Source organism: Balaenoptera ricei, chromosome 17 (genome assembly GCF_028023285.1).
Source record: "Balaenoptera ricei isolate mBalRic1 chromosome 17, mBalRic1.hap2, whole genome shotgun sequence".
NCBI lineage: Eukaryota > Metazoa > Chordata > Mammalia > Artiodactyla > Balaenopteridae > Balaenoptera > Balaenoptera ricei.
Window position 1 is genome coordinate 71,624,611 of NC_082655.1, and position 19,110 is coordinate 71,643,720.

Below are 19,110 nucleotides of genomic sequence, written 5' to 3' on the forward strand. Positions count from 1 at the left end.
CATTGTTAACTATTCCCTATTATTGGGCATTTGGTTTCTTTCTAAGTTTGTCTTCCTCTCACTGACAAGTAAGACAAATCATCCTTTTTCTTGCATGACTATTCTTTGCAGAAGATGGCACTGTTTGCTAGAAAAGCAAGTGAAGTTGCCCTTGACCAGTTAAGGTAGAATTGAGAATCTTGCAGGGATGATGCTCACTGAGCTGAGATTCTCTGGGAAGAGGAAGCATTAAGAGAAGTGACCATGCGAAGGGTCTGGAAAAACGAGAGAGTGAAAAATGGAGGCAGAATCGGATGGTGGTGAAGATCTCCAGGATCCACACTGAAAGGCGAGATATAATCTGAAGTAAAAGGGCATCACCGCAGGGATGAGTTCCTTTCCTTTCCCCACTAAGTGCAGTGAACCCGGGTACTACAGATCGTCTCCTGGAATCTGGGAAGGGAGAGCAGAGAGCAGATGCCCCGGCCAGGACAGCGCGGCGCCTCTGCTCAGTTGTCCTCTTCTTCCCATGCTCTTCCCAGGCTGTCAGGTGACGCACAGAACACCAAACACTCAGCATGAAAATACCAGTGCGAGGAAACAGGACAGAACAGAGAGATGGTACGGAAGACAGGTCAAAGGGAAGTCAATCATGCCATATCAGAGAAAACAGAAACCAGAGATGAGCAGCTAAGATGAGCGAAGGGAGAAGGGAGAGCGAGGCAAATAGGCGAGAGTGCCGGGAGGAAGGAAGGGGAAGAGAAGTGGGGAGGAGAGGAAATGATCACGGAACGCAGCCTGTCAGGGAACTAAAAATACGTCCCCGAGAGCATTTCCCACGTTAGAACAACCTGAGTCACTCTGTTGTACACCTGAAACTAACACACTATTGTAAATCAACTATACTTCAATGAAACAAGAGGAAAAAAAGAAAATAAATAGCTAAAAGATGATAAGGAAACAACAAAATGAGAAGAAAAGGGAGATAGCAGAATTGAGAAAATAATGTTAGGATCAAACCAATATCATGAATGGGCTGATGAAGCAAATAATAATAGCAGCTAACATTTGTTGAGCATTTAGTATAGTCTATACGCTGCCCTAAATGCTGTATATGGATTACTTCCTTTAATACCTACAAAAATACTATGAATAAGTAGTATCTTCATTATCAAATGAGGACACTGAGACACAGTGTGGATAAGTCATGTTTACTCACCAGAAAGTGGAAGAGGCAAGATTTTAACCCCAGACACGTTCTATGACGCTGTGCATGTGTAGTTTGATCCCAGTTATTAAAAGGCATTGTTTGCATCCGTCCATCCGTCCATTCTTCTATCTTATATATGCAAAGATGAAGTTCAGCTAACGCTAATGATACCTATTTCTGGATGATTTTTTTTCTTTATACTTTTCTGTACTGATTGAATTAAAAATAATATTTTTATCAACTTTAAAAAGCAATTAAATGAGTACTGTGATATAACAACAATAATATAGTAAGCTCTTGCACTCGTATTCCTATATCATACACTTAATAATTCACTTCCTTATTTATCTTCCAATGACCTAAACTTTTTACATCAGTCACTTCCTAAACAAGGTTGGTGATTAATTGTGATATGATTTCTTTTTAGCATTTGAAGATGTCTCAAAACACCAATCAAGTCAGATTATAGTTTCAGACATTTTTCACGTTTGAACTGAAACTTCTGAACCTGAGTTCCACCTACACTCCAAAGTTCCCTATTTTCCTTCTCTATATGTATGGTGGAATTTTCTTTTTAAGTTTAATTATTGTCTCTCTTCTCCACCAGAATGTAAGTTCTATGAAGGCAGGCAGGTTTGTCTGTCTTATTGTATCACCAACACCTGGAATAGAGCCTAGTACATAAGGTGTGCCATACATGTTTGTTGAATGAATGAATGAATGAATAGAAATGGAATTTGTTAACAGAAAGTAGAGTGGAGAAAGATTCGTGGAATTGTTGAATCCTTGAAGTGAACTTCACTTTTAAATACCATTCAACTTGATTTTAATTGTTAATATGACAATTTTCCACATTTAATTAATAGAATATACCAAAAAAATGCAATAAATACTTATTTCATAAGCTTAAAATATTTCAAAGCCTGCATATCACACCCACACATACCCACAAACACTCCTCTTAAAAAGTTTCCTTTTTGAAAGGATCAGATGTAAGGCAAAAGCAAGTGTTCCTGGCTGTGAGAGAAAAAGCCCTGTGTTTTTCTGCAGCCTTGTGCCAGTCAAAGATTTTCTCACAGAAGTCCCAGACTGGCAGCCCTGAAGACTAGGTTTGGTTTGCAGAGGTTTCCATTTGATTTCATTGCCAACATTAAACAAAAAAGATTAAAAAAAAAATACGGTTCTCTAGTTTATTTTGAAAGCTGGCAGAACTGGCTACACTGGATCCACAGTTTCACATGGTTGGCTGTTGCTCAGTAGCTGCTGCCACTTTCAGCTAGAGCACAACTCTGCAGTTTGCCTCAGTCCACACCCTGCCATAGTGAGTTCCTGACCGTCTTGTGCCTGAGTCACTTTGCTCATTCACGTCAGCTGCCCATTCTGGTAGGCATTTGAGTTTGCCATCCATGCTCTATTTTTTTATTGAAGTATACTTGATTTACAATATTGTGTTAACTTCTGTTATACAGCAAATGATTCAGTTATATATGTGTGTATATATATTCTTTTCCATTATAGTTTATTATAAGATATTGCATATAGTTCCCTGTGCTGTACAGTAAATCCTTGTTGTTTATCTATTTTATATATAGTAGTTTGTATCTGCTAATCCCAAACTCCTAATTTATCCCCCCTTCCCTTGTCCCCTTTGGTAACCGTAGTTTGTTTTCTATGTCTGTGAGTCTCTTCTGTTTTGTAAATAACTTCATTTGTATCTTTTTTTTTAGATTCCACAATTAAGCGGTATCATGTGGTATTTGTCATTCTCTGTCTGGCTTTCTTCACTTAGTATGGTAATCTCTAGGTCCATCCATGTTGCTGCCAATGGCATTATTTCATTGTTTTTTATGGCTGAGTAATACTCCATTGTATATATGTACCACATCTTCTCTATCCATTTATCTGTCGATGAACATTAGGTTGCTTCCTTGTCTTGGCTATTGTAAATAGTGCTGCTATGAACATTGTGGTGCATGGATATTTTTGAATTAGAATTTTCTCTGGATATATGCCCAGGAGTGGGATTGCTGGATCATATGGTAGCTCTCTTTTTAGCTTTTTAAGGAACCTCCATACTGCTTTTCATAGTGGCTGCACCACTTTACATTCCCACCAACAGTGTAGGAGGGTTCTCTTTTCTCCACACCCTTTCCAGCGTTTATTATTTGTAGACTTTTTGATGATGGCCATTCTGACTGGTGTGAGGTGATACCTCATTGTAGTTTTGATTTGCATTTCTCTAATATTTACATGCTCTGTTTTGTATACGCCCCTGCCTGCCCCCATGATTAGTTGCCTCCTTGGAGCTCTGTCTTTCTGCTTTTTTTGTTTTTGATGGAATATTTTCCTTCTTTAAATTTCATCCTATTATGAATATAATTTTTAAAATCTCTTTCAGAGTTTCCTAAGGAACCAGTCTTTTTTTCTCTTTTCAGTTTGACTTAGCTCGTTGCATGTATGTTTTGCCATTTAAACCTGGATTTGAGATGAATCACAAAGACACTTCTCTCCCACAAACTTTAACCACACCCTTGTAACCCTGACTGCCTGGCTGCCTTCCTTCCTCTCTCAATAATCTTCTGTGTTGGACTTGGAGAAGAAAAGTAAAGGAAAAGTAGAAAGAAGGCAAGGAAGTACGAAGAGACATTCTGGAGGAATTTATCATGACTCATGAGTGGGAAAATTGAACTAAAGCCATTTGCAGAAGAATCATGTCACCACTCCTTTTTCTCCTTATCTCACCATAGGTACTTCAATGCTTTAAAAACATTTATTTGTAAAAATATTTTGAATAATTTAAAAAATACTTTAAAATAAAATTAAAATATTTTAAAATAGTGTTTAAATATTTAAAAATTTTATGAGTATATATAAGTTTTTCCAATGCTGTTGAAGCAAAAAAAGGACAGGGATTTACTTGTTCACATCTTTGTATCACCAGTACCTGGCACAGTACCTGGTCCAATAAGTGTTCATGAAATGATTTCCCATCCAGTCTTTATTTTGTGTAAAGCTGATGGATATGAGGAACACAGTCTCATTTTATTCCTGACCAGTCTCTTGTGGATACTACCTAATAAGAAATAAAATGGTTTATGAAGTCAGGTAGCAGAAGGAAGCAGAAAAAGGGAACCAATGTTGTCTTGGTAATACTGAAATTAGGTAATCAATAGGGTGACCATATGTCCTAATCTGCCGGGGACAATCCCAGTTTATTCCTTCGGACTTGGCACAATTATTAATAGCATCACTTTTCACTCTCAAAGTGTCCTTGTTTGGATGATAAATTATATAGATGCTCTATTAATCAGGCCCTAGATAATCAAAAGCTATTTGTAATCTAATTGCAGGGACTTAGGGTTTTGTATTATTTTGGTGGAAAATGAGGGTCTAGATACCTATATAAGATGCATTAACACTTTTTTAGAGATTTTATACACACACATTTGTATGTAAGGCACTTTTATAACACTGCTTTATATTCTAATTATTTGTATGATTATTTCCATTGGTCTCCTTAGGGACATTGTTCCACACTTAGGAATAGACTCGTTTTTATTTTCTCTTAATGCCTTGCAAACAGTTTTCCACTTTGTAGGCATTCAATAAATATTAGTTCAATGGAATTGAAGAAAACAAAATCAGATTGTTAAGTTGTCCCCTCGGGGATAATTTGTGTTGGTTTATCTTCCGATCCACAACTGGGAGGAGTCAGCATTCCACTATAAATTTTTCATATCTGGCAACACGAAAGTAATTCTTTTGTGCCTTTTCATCCTTGCTCCGCTGTTTCCTTGAAAGCTCTAGTTGTGTATTGTTGCAAAGCGTTTCTTTCGTGATATGGTTAAAAAAAGTTATGTTCATTGAGGCAGAATGTCCACCAGTGGCTTTGATTTCTTTGGACGTGTTGGACAGAAATGGTATCGGGTTTTTTTTTTTGTATTTTTTTTTTGGCCAAGGTTTCCATTAGAAGGACAACAGGGGACTACCAATAGGATATTGGCCATAACTTGCAATTTTCATTAGTCAGAAATTCAATGAATAATTTTCTGGCCCTGTAAAGATTTCAAGAGACTCAAATAAGACCAACAGAGAAGACCAACCTTTGAGAATCTGTGTATTTTGTGTTTGAGTACTAAACTCCTGGCCAACTGGCAAGGCACTGAGCTCTTCTAACAAGTTATAGGGTGGAAATTATTTCTCTTCTCACCCATCTGCTCTAGGAGCCATAGCTCAGATTTAGAAGTAGCACTACTTACAGTGAGGAAAAAAAAGACCATCAATGGAAGTTAAAAAAGAAGAATAAAAGGCCATCATCGAAATAATAGCAAATACAACAGCAAAAAAGGAAGACAGATCACTGTGTAATATTCATGCAAAAGTCCAAATTTTATATTATCACCACCTGGCATAATCAGTCTACAGAGGTTCCTGTACTACCTTTTGGAAAAACTAACAGGCACTTACTTTTAATGATATGTGAGAGTATTTCTCTGTGAAGGAAAAGCAATAGCCCTTCATTAAGTACTTCAGCAGAGGCAAAGCAGTGAGGGTTCAGCTACAGAAGGAGAGTCACCATAAATAGAGGTGCACATTCAAAGAAGGAAAGAGAGCAGAGAGGGTTGGGAAAGAGGATAACTAATGAAAACAGTTCTCTCTATAATTTTCTTTTGTCAGCTTTGAGCCACTAAAGGAATCAATCACATGTTTTCTTAGCTGACTACATTCCTTAAACAGGTAAAATCCCTCTGCAACAGGAAGAGAGAAATGACCTTTTAAACCCCTTCTGCTACTGCATTTACAGATGATAAAACTCTTCAGTGGCTCAGCCTAGTTCAACTGGGCAAGTAAACCTAAGCTAAGAGACTGGGAATATAGCAACTTCAAAGAGCCTATTATTCAAAATGATGGAACATCCTATAGTAAGGCAACTTTTCTTTATTAATATAAGACCATATAAATTATAAATTATAAAGTAATTTTCAGGAATGATCTTGTATTAAGAATCATATGGCAATACTTCTTACTTCAGTATTGTCTTAAAATACTAACGTTTTGTGAAACCAATTGTACTCATGGTGTAATGAGTGATATGCCTTTTAAATAGATGTGTTTTCATTTTAAAATTATCTTTGGCCGATTGTTGAATCCTTCATCCTTTCATACAAGGATATATTGATTTTATCTGAGAGAAAACGGTACTATTAAACCCCTGGCCTAGAAGATGAGAAAAAAACAAGATCCAGGTAAGATACGTTGTTTTAAAGAGATTCTTCACAGTGTATATAGTTTTTATTTCTTGGAATTTTCTCCTGCATTTGTCTTCTGCTCTCATGACATTTGATCTGCAAAGGGTGTTGCTTTTTTTTTTTTTACTAGTTGAGGATATCTCTCTTGATTGAGATGTTCTAAAATGTTGTCTGCTTTGCACATGTGAGTCATTATTTAAGACCCAGGCAAAATGTCACCTCCTCTGACGTCTCCCCCGAGTCTCTCATGGAATCAATTGCTCTCTCTCCTGGGCTCCAGCTGCACTTTACCTATAATGCTATAGTCGAGTTATTAGGAACGTGTGGGGAAGGCCCAGATGTGGGCCAGCTTTGCCCGGGGGAGTCAGGAAAGGCTTCTGAAAGGTGACACAAGAGCCTGATCTAGGAGGAAGTGGGCTTTGCCAGGTGCAAAAAGCATACACTTAGGGTTCAGTGCTGATAAGCCTCTCCTTTATGCATAGAAAAGGGTCCCACAAGAATATCTCCAGCAATTATATGGCGCGTGTAAGTACTTGGTATTTGTTGATGGAGAGTTGACCGAATGAGTGCTAAGCTGAGGTGGGCATGTTCCTTTATCATCCAGTCCCTCAAATGGGCTCATTTCCTTCTCTTTCATTTCTTCATGTATAATCACAAAGCCCCTATGGATCTGGAAGTGCCAAGTGGCTTTAAATATATTCAGTATCTCTGTGTCTCTCTCTGCTCCATCCAGAGGTTTTCAGTGAGAGATTTTATCTCCAAACATTCTGAAAGGTATTGCTAATGATGCCTTGTTATTCGATGTATGGTTCAAATAACCTGGCATTGTTCATTATTAAGGGTAATTGTCAACATGTTTTAAAATGTCATGTTAAAAAATAGTGTGTATGGCGTTGTACTAACGTGATTTTAATATTTGGTTTTTGGCTTGATGAGTTTCAGATTTTAAAGAAAGGCAGGGCAGATTTCTTTGGATTTCACCACCGTATAAGTGACAGGGGGATGATTTTAGTACCTCTCACTGTGACTAGATCAAGGGATGGCCACATGGCTGTGCTCATATGCCACGACTGTTCTGTAGGAGACATTGAAATGTGTCATCTGATGGGCCTTGATCCTAATAATTCATGCTCCCTTCAGCCGGAGACATAACTGGAAATGGGAAGATACCCATTTGGGGTGGGTTTTGTGTTGTCTTTTGCAATGCAACATTCCCAGATTTTTTTTGAGTGCTTGATACAATCATTAAAATATTTTTTTTCATATCCTCTTGATCTTCTGTCTATCGCTGAGAAAACACTCTTCTTTTCTGCAACATAAACACAAGTAAGGAAAGTGAGAAATCTTCCTTAGGTAACCTCAGAACAGAGGAACTTTGTGCATTATGCAGCCGAGGCCATGCCAAAATGCAATTTGGAGGGTGTCCAGCCCTTCATTGGAAAGTAATGGTTTTCACTGAACTGAGTTATGACCAGCTGTTTACAGACAGTCTGTGACATACTGATAGAGCAGAACACCGTATGTTGCTTTCCAAATCAAATGATACAAGAAGTGTGACAGAGTGGAGAAACATCTGTCATTAGCAATTTTCAGCACGCTTCACTAATTCTGGACAAAATACGAGTAATGAACTTACCGCAGGAAACTTCAAATACTACCACTGCTGAAACAAGGATATAAACAGCGAGTCCTCCTAAAGGCTGCTAATTTAATTCATTTGCAGTAAGAAACAAACAAAGCGGGTTATTTGTTTTTGATCATGGGGTAGTAAATACTAATGCTGATCACAGATGCTTATTTTAATCAAAGAATATGGATTGCAGATGCAACTTTCTTCAAGTTCAGATAGAAAGCTTTCTGCCTTCTTCAGTTGTTGAACAGGGTGGGTTTTTGTTTTTTGGTTTTTGTAAGTAGAGTTGGAGAATGCCTCCTAACAGGGATGAAATCTTTTCCGTGTGCTGTCTGAGTGTGACAGTCTGAGGCTGGGGTGGCTAGGGTTCTGACAGATTTGTTGGACCTGCGGTGATATTTACATAATATTCAGTGTTCCTAGTCTTTCTACTAAGAAGCTTGTATAGAAGAATGTGTTAGGTCTGTCTCAAGCTGCTTTCCCTGTACCACGACTCATCTTGCTGTTTTTTTTTTTTTTCCTGGCTGGTAATTTTCATTTTGCAGTCCCACAAATTTTCACAGTTCTGTAACGAGCGCATGGTCCTCATACAGCATCCACATGGTTCTCTACCGGTCGACGTCACACTGTTGATGAGATCTCGGAGCCAAACCATGTGAAGGCTGCAATCTGTGAGCATTTTTCTTTTGTATCTTTGCAATCAATTGAGCTATTAAGCCGTTAACATTCAAGGCCTACTCAGTCGACTCCCGGGTAGCGCCAATCCGGCAAAATTCCTAAATGGACAGAATTGAGTTTGACTTACAAAGAAAAAAAATAAAGAAAGGTTGTTATTCTTTATCTGCAGTTTCGACTAATGTTCAGAAAAATGCCAATGGAAAATGCAGACATGAGATCTTGCCCATCCGTTGGTGTTCTACCGATGGGACCTACTTTGGACTATGTCCCAGAACAAAAAGACTGAGTGCTATTCGGAACTGATGACTGTAAAATGAGTGTAGGAGGTCTTTGAGGAGCTCCTTAATTACAAAATTATTCGTGATAAAAATGGCACTAATCTCAAATTCCCAGCTTCTTATAAATTTTACTATGGTACCACATAAAAATGGTTCATAGCTTTTTAACATCTTAGGTAGTAAACCAGATCCAGCCTCGGAATGTTGTGGAGGAAGTTACCTCCAAGTAACTTTAAATGTTTCACTCTTCTTCTTTTTCCTTCTTTCTTTCATTTTTTTTAAAAAAAGGGAATGACACTGATTTATCTATCTTTTCTTTAAGCGATCCCTTAAATTATTTAAGCAGTTGAGAAGAAAATACTCTTAAGATATGTAACTGCTAAATTCTTCTGGTTTTTATAGACATCTGCATTGAAAAACAAAACAAAGTGAAAATATAGATGCCATTGAAACCCGTCATTACGTTTGTGATCTAGATAATAAAGTAAGCAGACCCGAGCAATTCGCTAACACTAACGCTATTCTTTACATAAACAGTAAATGTTTAGATTTTCCTGTTCACTGACTAACAGCACACATATCATAAACACTAAGCTGTTATAGTACGTTTCGTGTGTTGATTCACTTTAACAGTTGTTAGTGTGAAGACAGGAAAAGAAAAGTGGGTGTAATGAGACCATGTGCAGTATGCTGTGAAAACAGAGGCCCTTATTTGGCATAATGGGTTGCACCATAAGGGCCATAAAATTGTGCATGTGTTAGTATCATTTTAATTATTACGGGTGCCACATGTTAAGCAGAATAGCGGAACTACTAAAACAGCTTCAAAATCCTTACTGCTGATCGCTGCATTTAATTACAAATAGGAACATTTGGAGATAGGTCACCATAAAACCCTTCTGTTGTCAAATGAGCTCAAATCTGATTTTTGTAATTATGTTTTTATACCACAGATCCTGTTGAATAACTATAGGGAATAAAATTTTAATAAGTGCTGATTAAATGTAGGTACATCTTGCTTCCTAAGAATATTTATGAATGCTCATCACACTTAAATCAAGGTACCGTCACTCTTTTCCTGTGGACAGTGCTTTGATCATTCAACCTTAATGCAAATAAGCTGAATAAGTTTATGTGCCATGAAATATTGTTTTTTTTTTCATTGAAGCATAAAAGCTCTGGATTTCAATTATTCATTCTGTTTGTGAGCACTGTGTACTATACTGTAATTCTCTAGAAGCAAAGTATTTTCATTACCCCACTACATGTCAGACTCAGTGGGATCTTGTAATTAACTTTTCTAAGGCAGGGTTTTATCAAGGAAGATGACAACTTATATCGATCTTCTGTTCCCTCCTAGAAGAAATGTGGTTAGAGATGGTAAGTCCAATTTTTTTATCTTTCTTTTCTTTGGAATTGTTTGTTTGTTTACTGGTTACTTGGGCTCTAAAATCACGGACACATTGTGTTCACCAAGAGAAATGGTGCTTTGGGGTGCTTCATATGTGTCACTTTCCTGTCTTGTGAACGATGGTTGTGAAACTTTGCATAGTGGTTAGGCCTTCTAGCTCTTTTGAACATGAAATTATCACTGTGCTTCCAATAGAGATGAGAAATGTAAGATGAACTGAAGAAGGAATTGCTAACGGGTTATGGCACATGAAAGTCATGAGTTATCACAAGGAAAAAAGCCAGATACAGAGCTGGCGTGTTTTTAAATTGGTATCTGTTAATGTTGGTATGTGATCTCTCTTTGTTAAGTCCAGAAGGCATAAAGCAATTCTTACTCTATGGAACACAGGAGTTTGATGCTTTTGATAGTAATATTTCTTTGGAATAGTCACATCCTTCTGTATATTCCAGAAGATCACATCATTGAAGAAGTTGCTCATTGAATTTGGAGAGTGGAATCTAGTTTTCCAGCAAAGATATTTCTCAAGATCATGAGAGAGTTCTCTTTGCAAAACTCCCTCAGATTATCTGTTGTTGTTAAGGACTTAATACACATTTTAGACAGCTGTTTTAATCTCCAAGTAGTTTTGCAATGCAATCATTCAAAGAATAGTACATGTGCTCCAACCCATATCTACATAGTCCCTGTTTCAGATGAACATCAAGGCAGTACTTCAGTAAAGACCTGGAAGGCTCATGTGCCACTACGAGACAGATGCCATCCCTGCTGGCAGCTGGATATCGCTCCCTGTATACATCATTCTGATCCAATACCCAGAAACAGCCTTTAAGGCTGCAAAACACAGACAGGGGAACAAATAGTGCTTCTCTTTGAAGTAAAGATACAATATATATGAATGGCCTTCAGGATGTTGGGTGGTCCCTACTTGAGGTTTGCACCTTCCCCAGTGCCGTATGTTTATCATTTGGATCTATAGTCTCATAGTAATTGTCATCTCTAAGGAATGGGGGAGGGGAACTCAGCCAATGCCAAAGGCAGTGATTGCAACGTTCTGCCTCTATCGTTTGAAAGCATCATTTGACAGTGTCAATTTATTCCGTCAGCTCAGTACTGAGAAATGAACTAGATGACTCCAAAACTCAGGAGGCACCGTTTTGAACTCTGGTAGTGTTATACTGTAGGAGGTGCTAAGTGTTAGTTAGAATTTATGAGCAAATTAATTAGTTGTTGTGGAAAATCTGAGAATCACTGAAGTCATTCATGGGAACGGTTAAGGAGGCAAACCCTACAAATGTAAGAATCATTTACCAGGGGCAGTGTTCAGCATAGTAAATCCATTAATTTATACCCCTATAACATAGGAGCAGGTGTTTTTTTAAAAAAATAAATTTATTTATTCATTTATTTTTGGCTGTGTTGGGTCTTCGTTGCTGCGCGTGGGCTTTCTCTAGTTGTGGCGAGCGGGGGCTACCCTTGGTTGCAGCGTGCGGACTTCTCATTGCGGTGGCTTCTCTTGTTGTGGAGCACAGGCTCTAGGCTCGCGGCCTTCAGTAGTTGTGGCACACGGGCTCAGTAGTTGTGGCTCACAGGCTCTAGAGCGCAGTCTCAGCAGTTGTGGCGCACGGGCTTAGTTGCTCCGCGGCATGTGGGATCTTCCCAGACCAGGGCTCGAACCCGTGTCCCCTGCATTGGCAGGTGGATTCTTAACCACTGCACCGCCAGGGAAGTCCAGGAGCAGGTTTTTAATTCAATAGGAATAAAAGGAACGGTGAGCAAAGGTGAATGGCAGATTGGAGAGAGAGAAGAAATGTCTTGTTTTCTAAAACCGTTGGTGCCCTCTTTTCGAATATTTAGCTTTAAACAAAGATTGATCACAAATTTTGTTTTAAACAGTTTTGTAAAAGGATGCAGAATTTTTAAGCTAATGGATATTTACTGAGCAACTCCTCTTTCTGGGGGTGGTGTGTGGAATAGAGCCCTGAGCCGCTCAGACTGGACCCCTGCTTTCTGCGCACATCCTCTGGGACTGCAGAGCACTCCGCCACCTCTAGATGTTCACCGTGTTCGTATTTAGAGAGATTGTCCTTGCTTGTAGAAGAAGGGTTTGGATGGACATCCTGATGCCTTTCCAGCTCTAAATCCCTTTTATTCCTTTGAAACCTGGAATATGCCTGGAGCTGGAGATGCAGATGATTAGCCTGCATTCAGGGACCCGAAGAGACAGAAAGAGCAGAAAAGCTATCAACCTATATCAATCCAAGAAAGTATGTGTTAGATCAAAATGATGTGGCCATGGTTATAAATTTTAAAATGTGGCCATGCTTACTTCCTGCTCTGTTGGACAGCCTTCATCACAGCCATCAACTGTAGATCAACAGTTCACAAACCAAAAGCAGCTTCACTTCTGCATGTCCCCTCTGAGTTCTCAAGAACTTTTTGCTGGAAATCTTTGTCTCCTTTGAGAAAAATTGTTGATTTACCCCTACCACAGAGGGATCAATAGGGAGCATTGATAATTTTAAGAGGAGTTATCTCATAATTATTTTCTTCATGTCTTTGGGGTCAAGAGACCCAAGTGCCAGAGGAGAATCTGTTTCATAGAATCATTTGCTTCTGAAATACCCTATGTCTCTTGTTATTTCTAATGGGAAAGTTATTTCTAATGGGACATAACTACTGAACTTGGTCAAAGAGGTTATTAGCCAGTTGATAGGATGTTTTAGATACCTGCCACTTCCTGGCTGGCTGGCTGTGCTTGAGGCGAGCCATGCTAGCGGAGAAGCAACAGGCAAATGGCATCGTGGTTTCTGGCTCCCTTTCCATCCTGGTGTTCAGAGTTCACTTTAAAATCTTTCACAGATAAAACAGTTCACAGGCTAGGTTTTTGTAAAAATTTTCGACACTGTAAACTAGATGATGACTATTTCATACAATCTCTCAAAGTTTTTACTGTCATGAAATTTAATTGTTTTCCTTTTAAATGGGAAATTTGATTTCCATTATCTTACATGGCTTTCTTAAACTCATAAATGACAGTAACTGCAGTTTCATTTTCCTAAGACATATGTTTATTCATATATCATAAAGTACTTCAAAGCTTTTTCCCAAGCTAAGCTGGAGAAAGAAAATCTGCTACTCCTGAGAAACTTAAAAGAAAAATTTTCTAGAAGCAAGTCTTGTAGTGGTTATGCTATGAGGCATATTACATTCATTGGTTGACCACAGATTTCCCAAGGCTCATATGTTTCCATATGTTATTTCTTGAACTTGCTGTACAAATTCTAAATTAGAAGTGAAACTATTCTTACTAATATTTGACATTTATAATTATTTAAATGTTCAACAGCAAACAATTATATAGTCAAGGATATTAATATTATCCGTGTAATTACATGTATATTTATATATCCTTAATATAAACATATAATGATGTTTTATATGTATATATAAATGTATACATTATTATGTTTTTATGTACACACAGTTCTTTTAGTTTCAGGTCCAGACGATGATTTACATCAAAAACATTTTGTAAATTCAGGGAGTAAGGATGTATAGTCATGATAACTCTTTCTTTTAAACAATTTTTATTGGAGTATAGTTGCTTTACAATGTTGTGTTAGTTTCTACTGTATAGCAAAGTGTACAGTATATATGTCAATTTACACTATTGATACTATGTATAAAATAGATAACTAATGAGAACCTACTGTATAGCACAGTGAACTCTACTCAATGGTCTATGCTGACCTAAATGGGAAGGAAATCCAAAAAAGAGGGGATATATGCATACGTATTGCTGATAAACTTTGCTGTACGGTAGAAACTAACACAACATTGTAAAGCAACTATACTCCAATAAAAATTTTTTTTAAAGTTCTGGATGCAAAAAAAAAAAAAAATAGTGTATATATGTCAATCCCAGTCTCCCACTTCCTCCCACCCCTGCCCCTTTCCCCCTTGGTATCCATACGTTTGTCTCTACATCCGTGTCTCAATTTCTGTTTTGCAAATAAGATCATCTGTACTGTTTTTCTAGATTCCACATATATGCGTTAATATACGATATTTGTTTTTCTTTCTAACTTACTTCACTCTGTGTGACAGTCCTAGGTCCATTAGTCATGATAACTCTTAACTAAACCGAATAAACCTTCTCAGGAGATTTGATTTATCAGATTTTCCCTCTACTGGCCTTTTAGGAGAGGAACAAATCAAAAGGAAACAAGCTGATACTGGAAATTTTAAGAACAGCTTCTAGAAGGTGTCCTGGGTTAGGACCTACTCAGGCCTCTGGAATTTATATCCCTTATGGACAGAAGGCTGCTTGACTCACTCCCCTTTGCTCTGTCCCTTTCTCTAACCATCCTGATCAGTTCCCAAGTCTTGCATATTCTTCTGTTGTTCCTCTTCTTATTCTGAATTACAGGTCCTTTGTACTAGCCCACTTTTTTGTCCCAGCGGGTGGATTGCCATTAACCTTTCCTTCTCCCTCCCATCCTGGTACCTTCTCATCCTTGCATCGCCAGTGCCTAGCATGGTACAGAGTCTACGGTAGTTACTCAGTGCTTCTGTTGGGTTGAACCGAGTTCCAGATGTTGAGCTAGTTGGATATTACCTGAAAGAATTAAGCGCTAAGAGTGAGCTGGTTTCCACTTAATTGAACTTTCTAGTTAACTAAAAATTAACGACAAGTTTGGCATGTGTGTTTCAGCCCTTGCTGAGACATGTTCCTGCTGAATTAGGAAAGGTATAATTAACATGTCAGCTCTTCTACTGAGTATGAATGAGTTCCTTTTAGGTCCAGACCCACATTGGATTCACCTTTAAATCTGGAGCAGATCACGGTGGGGCACATCTCAGGGGCTTAACAATTATTTGTGGAATGAAAGAGTTGGTTATTTTATTTATTCCGATAACAGATGTTTTTTGATTGCCTGTATTCTGCTGGATTTTCAACAAACAGGATTGGTGAAATTATAATAAATCTCAAAGAGAAAATTCAGTTTGTTGAAACCATGCCCCCACTAAGCTTTCAGTTGCCTCAGTGTTATAATAATTGTGGCTTTTTAAAAAAATTTTTTTAATTTTTAAATTTTTTGGCTTTGTTGGGTCTTCGTTGCTGTGCGCAGGCTTTCTCTACTTGCGGCGAGCAGGGGCTACTCTTCGTTGCGGTGCGTGGGCTTCTCATTGCAGTGGCTTCTCTTGTTGCAGAGCACGGGCTCTATGTGCGCAGGCTTCAGTAGTTGTGGCTCACAGGCTCTAGAGCACAGGCTCAGTAGTTGGGGCGCACGGGCTTAGTTGCTCCACAGCCTGTGGGATCTTCCCGGACCAGGGCTCGAACCCGTGTCCCCTGCATGGGCAGGCGGATTCTTAACCACTGCGCCACAGGGGAAGTCCATAATTGTGGCTTAAAGATTAAGATTTTGGCCAGAAATACTTACTTTAAGGAAGACATAAGTAGAAAGTGCCTTGAGGACAGGGATTTCAGATGCTGATTTGTACACCAATCTTCGACAAAAGGAATGTTGGTGAGGATCAGAAATGTAAACGTGCTTGAAAGACACAGAACGGTAATTTTAAGTTGACACCAAGTACAGATATACTTGCATGTGTGGTGGATTTTTTTTAATTATTAAAAATTACACCAAACTAGAAAGATGTTGAGGCTCCAATTTAATTTTGCCTTCATTCACGTATCTTCCAACCTGCATATTGTTTGACAGTATGTTGCATGACTGTTGCCCCTAAGTGTGAAAAGTCAAGATGAGAGTTCACAGCAGGTTGATGGCCTGGAGATAAGTCTGTCTGAGGACACTTCAAAGTTGTAAAGGTATTATTCTCACATGGAGTTATTTCTCAGTGGGTGTGAACAAAGCTACTCATCAAGCTGGTGTAGTGTGAAATAGAGTTTCCTGAAAAATGATGTGCAGACATATGCAGAAAGCCACATGCTTAGTACATGCACAGACTGCCTGCCTAGCTTCCAAGTGTGCGAATAGTTGCCACAAGAGGAGCTAGAAACGCAAAAGTCCCTATCATAAGTAGCCGGGGAGAGGCCCGGCTTGGAATCCCCACCTATATGTTGGGTTCCAGGCACGCACGTGTTGGAGAATAAAGAGGGAACGGTGCAGCTGCATCGGAGGCATAGGAGGGATCTGGTTTTATACAAGACATTGGAAGTCTTTCTGTTAATGCTTGAGGACCTACCACTGCGAGGAAAACAGTGTTGTTCATCCTGCCATGCACTGTGTCACAATTTGGGGGTCACAACCAGGTTTTATTAATCTCCGCTGCTGAATGAAGAGATACACGTGCAGAGGGACACCCGTGCCCGCTGTGCTGTGTGTCTGCCGAGCAAGTATGTGTCCCAGGTCACACGTGGCTCCCCAGGCCCAATGCATTTGTATTAGATTTGCCTGCACCTTTTCTCCAAATAGCTCAGGCGCTGCACACAGACCTTTACATGAATATTTTTCTCAGCTGCCTGGCTCTCAGTTTGGGGAGTGGCTAGCACGACGCATGATTTTGAATAAGACATAAATAAAGCGATCTACCTGGAATGGGGGTGGGGCTTGAGAAAAAAATCCAAGTGTTTATGTATTTATTTTACCCCACATGTTTAAAAAAGTTTTCGAGTGGCTTACCAAAAAAAAAAAAAAAAAAAAAAGTATGTATTGCCATAAGGCCTATGCAAATACAAACAGAAAATACAAATTTTGAGGAGGTAGACTCAAATATGCTAACCATGAGGCTTAATGAGAATAAGGATGACTCATCTCACTACACAGATGGAGGTTTACTTCTGTGGTTTGGTTGGCAGGTGTGCCGACTCCTCGGTGTTAATCTCCAGGTTTATTGTGTGGGAGGCCCTAGTCAACTCTTTCCTTCAGTTAGAAAAGACCCAGATAAAGAGATGCAACTCGCTAGGAATCCTGAAACTGGGCAGGTTGGGGGTCAGCTGTTGCTTCATATTCTAGAGTTGTCACTTGCTGTTCTGTGAGGCTTTGATCGTCGGGCGACAAGAGGAGGCTGACCAAAAAAATATATACCGGGGCAGTGTTTTTCATTCTCGTTGGCATTCGTTTATTTTTTTTAAATAGCTTTTAAATTATTGAAGTAACACATGTTCCTTGCATAATCCCAAACAAAAGTACAAAGATGAGAATAAAGATCTGTAAACCAATAATTACTCAGCAACCACCCTGTTATTTGGGGAGACGCGTCTCTTGTGCTCGGGGCTCCTCGTGCATACACACACCTGCTTAATAAAAACCTCTTCGACTATTCACTTTCTCTCACACCCAATGTCCAATGTATCCTGCTTTCTTGACCTTCATTATTCATAGACTTGGAGTGCTTTTTCCCACCCCCATGCTGCTGGCACCTGCTCTGAGCCATCATCGGCCCTCCCCTGGTGTACCCTGCCATAGTCTCTCTTCAACACTATGTCAGAGCGAGCCTTTGAAGATGCAAGTCAGATCCTGTCTCTCCCATGCTCGAAAATCTCCAATGACTTGCTAATTCACGCAGAGAAAAAGCCCAAATTCTGCGTTATTGTAGCCTACTAGGTCCTACACTATCTGGTCTACCCCACCCATTCCCAGCTGGCATTCCATTGTATTTTCCTTACTGGTGACATAGTATTCCAGTTAGCAACTGTGCCATGGCTTAGTTAACCAACTGCCTATTGATTAATAGCCTCGCTTCTAGTTTTTTTCCTGATATAAGCAAGGCTGAAACAAACATATTGGCAGGCACCTGATGGCACAGTTGTGCATCTTTGCCTTCCTTTGCAGAAACTTTATACCAGTTACACTGCTCTGGTTGCAGTTCAGCGTCTCTGGCGACCAGGGCAGACTAAGCAAGTCTTGGAATTTTGCATCTGAATTCCTATTTTGATGGTGGTGAGATTTTGAACTACTGTTGGCATCGAATTCAGTGCCAGTCTTCCTGCTTTGCCTTGTCAAATTGGACAGGGAGACGGCTGTCTTGCAAAAGTGGAATTGTCACTAATTGGCCACAGAGGAAAGATTCAAAATCTTGCCAAAAGTCTTCTGCCTTCTAAGGGAATAAAATCCTCCATAAAACTTTCCCTCTCATTAAAAAGAAACCAACCCGCTATGAAAAGCACTTTGTAAACTCGAAGGTAGCATAGAAATGCAAGGCATTGATATTCTCATGGAGGTGCCGCTGGTACAGCCACTGTGTGAGGAATGCTAGTGGGGCTCACGAATGCACAGATCAGGAGGCCTGTCTGTCCAGGTTTCCCTTTTTTCACCAGCTTGTTATGTCCTGTTAAGAAATGTCAAGGAAGAAGCAACAGTAAATAACTTTTGACTTCACTTTGGCGTTTGCGTTTAGATTAAAGCTGAGCATTTCAGGTGCAGTCTACATGCAAAATGCATGCTCTATAAAATGTTTTGTCACTTGTAATGTTTGGAATTCAAGTTGGTTTTCTTTATCATGACAAAATGAATTTAGCAAGAGGTAAACATCGCTTCATACTGAGAATGACAACGACTTATTTGTGTCCACTGAGTAGATACGGTGGAAAAATTCAGGTTCCATAAGAAATAGAGTTAAATCATTAATTCTTGTTCCCAAGTAGCATGAATTCCATAGTATTTTATTAAAAACATTACATATAATTTATAAAAATCAAGCCAGAT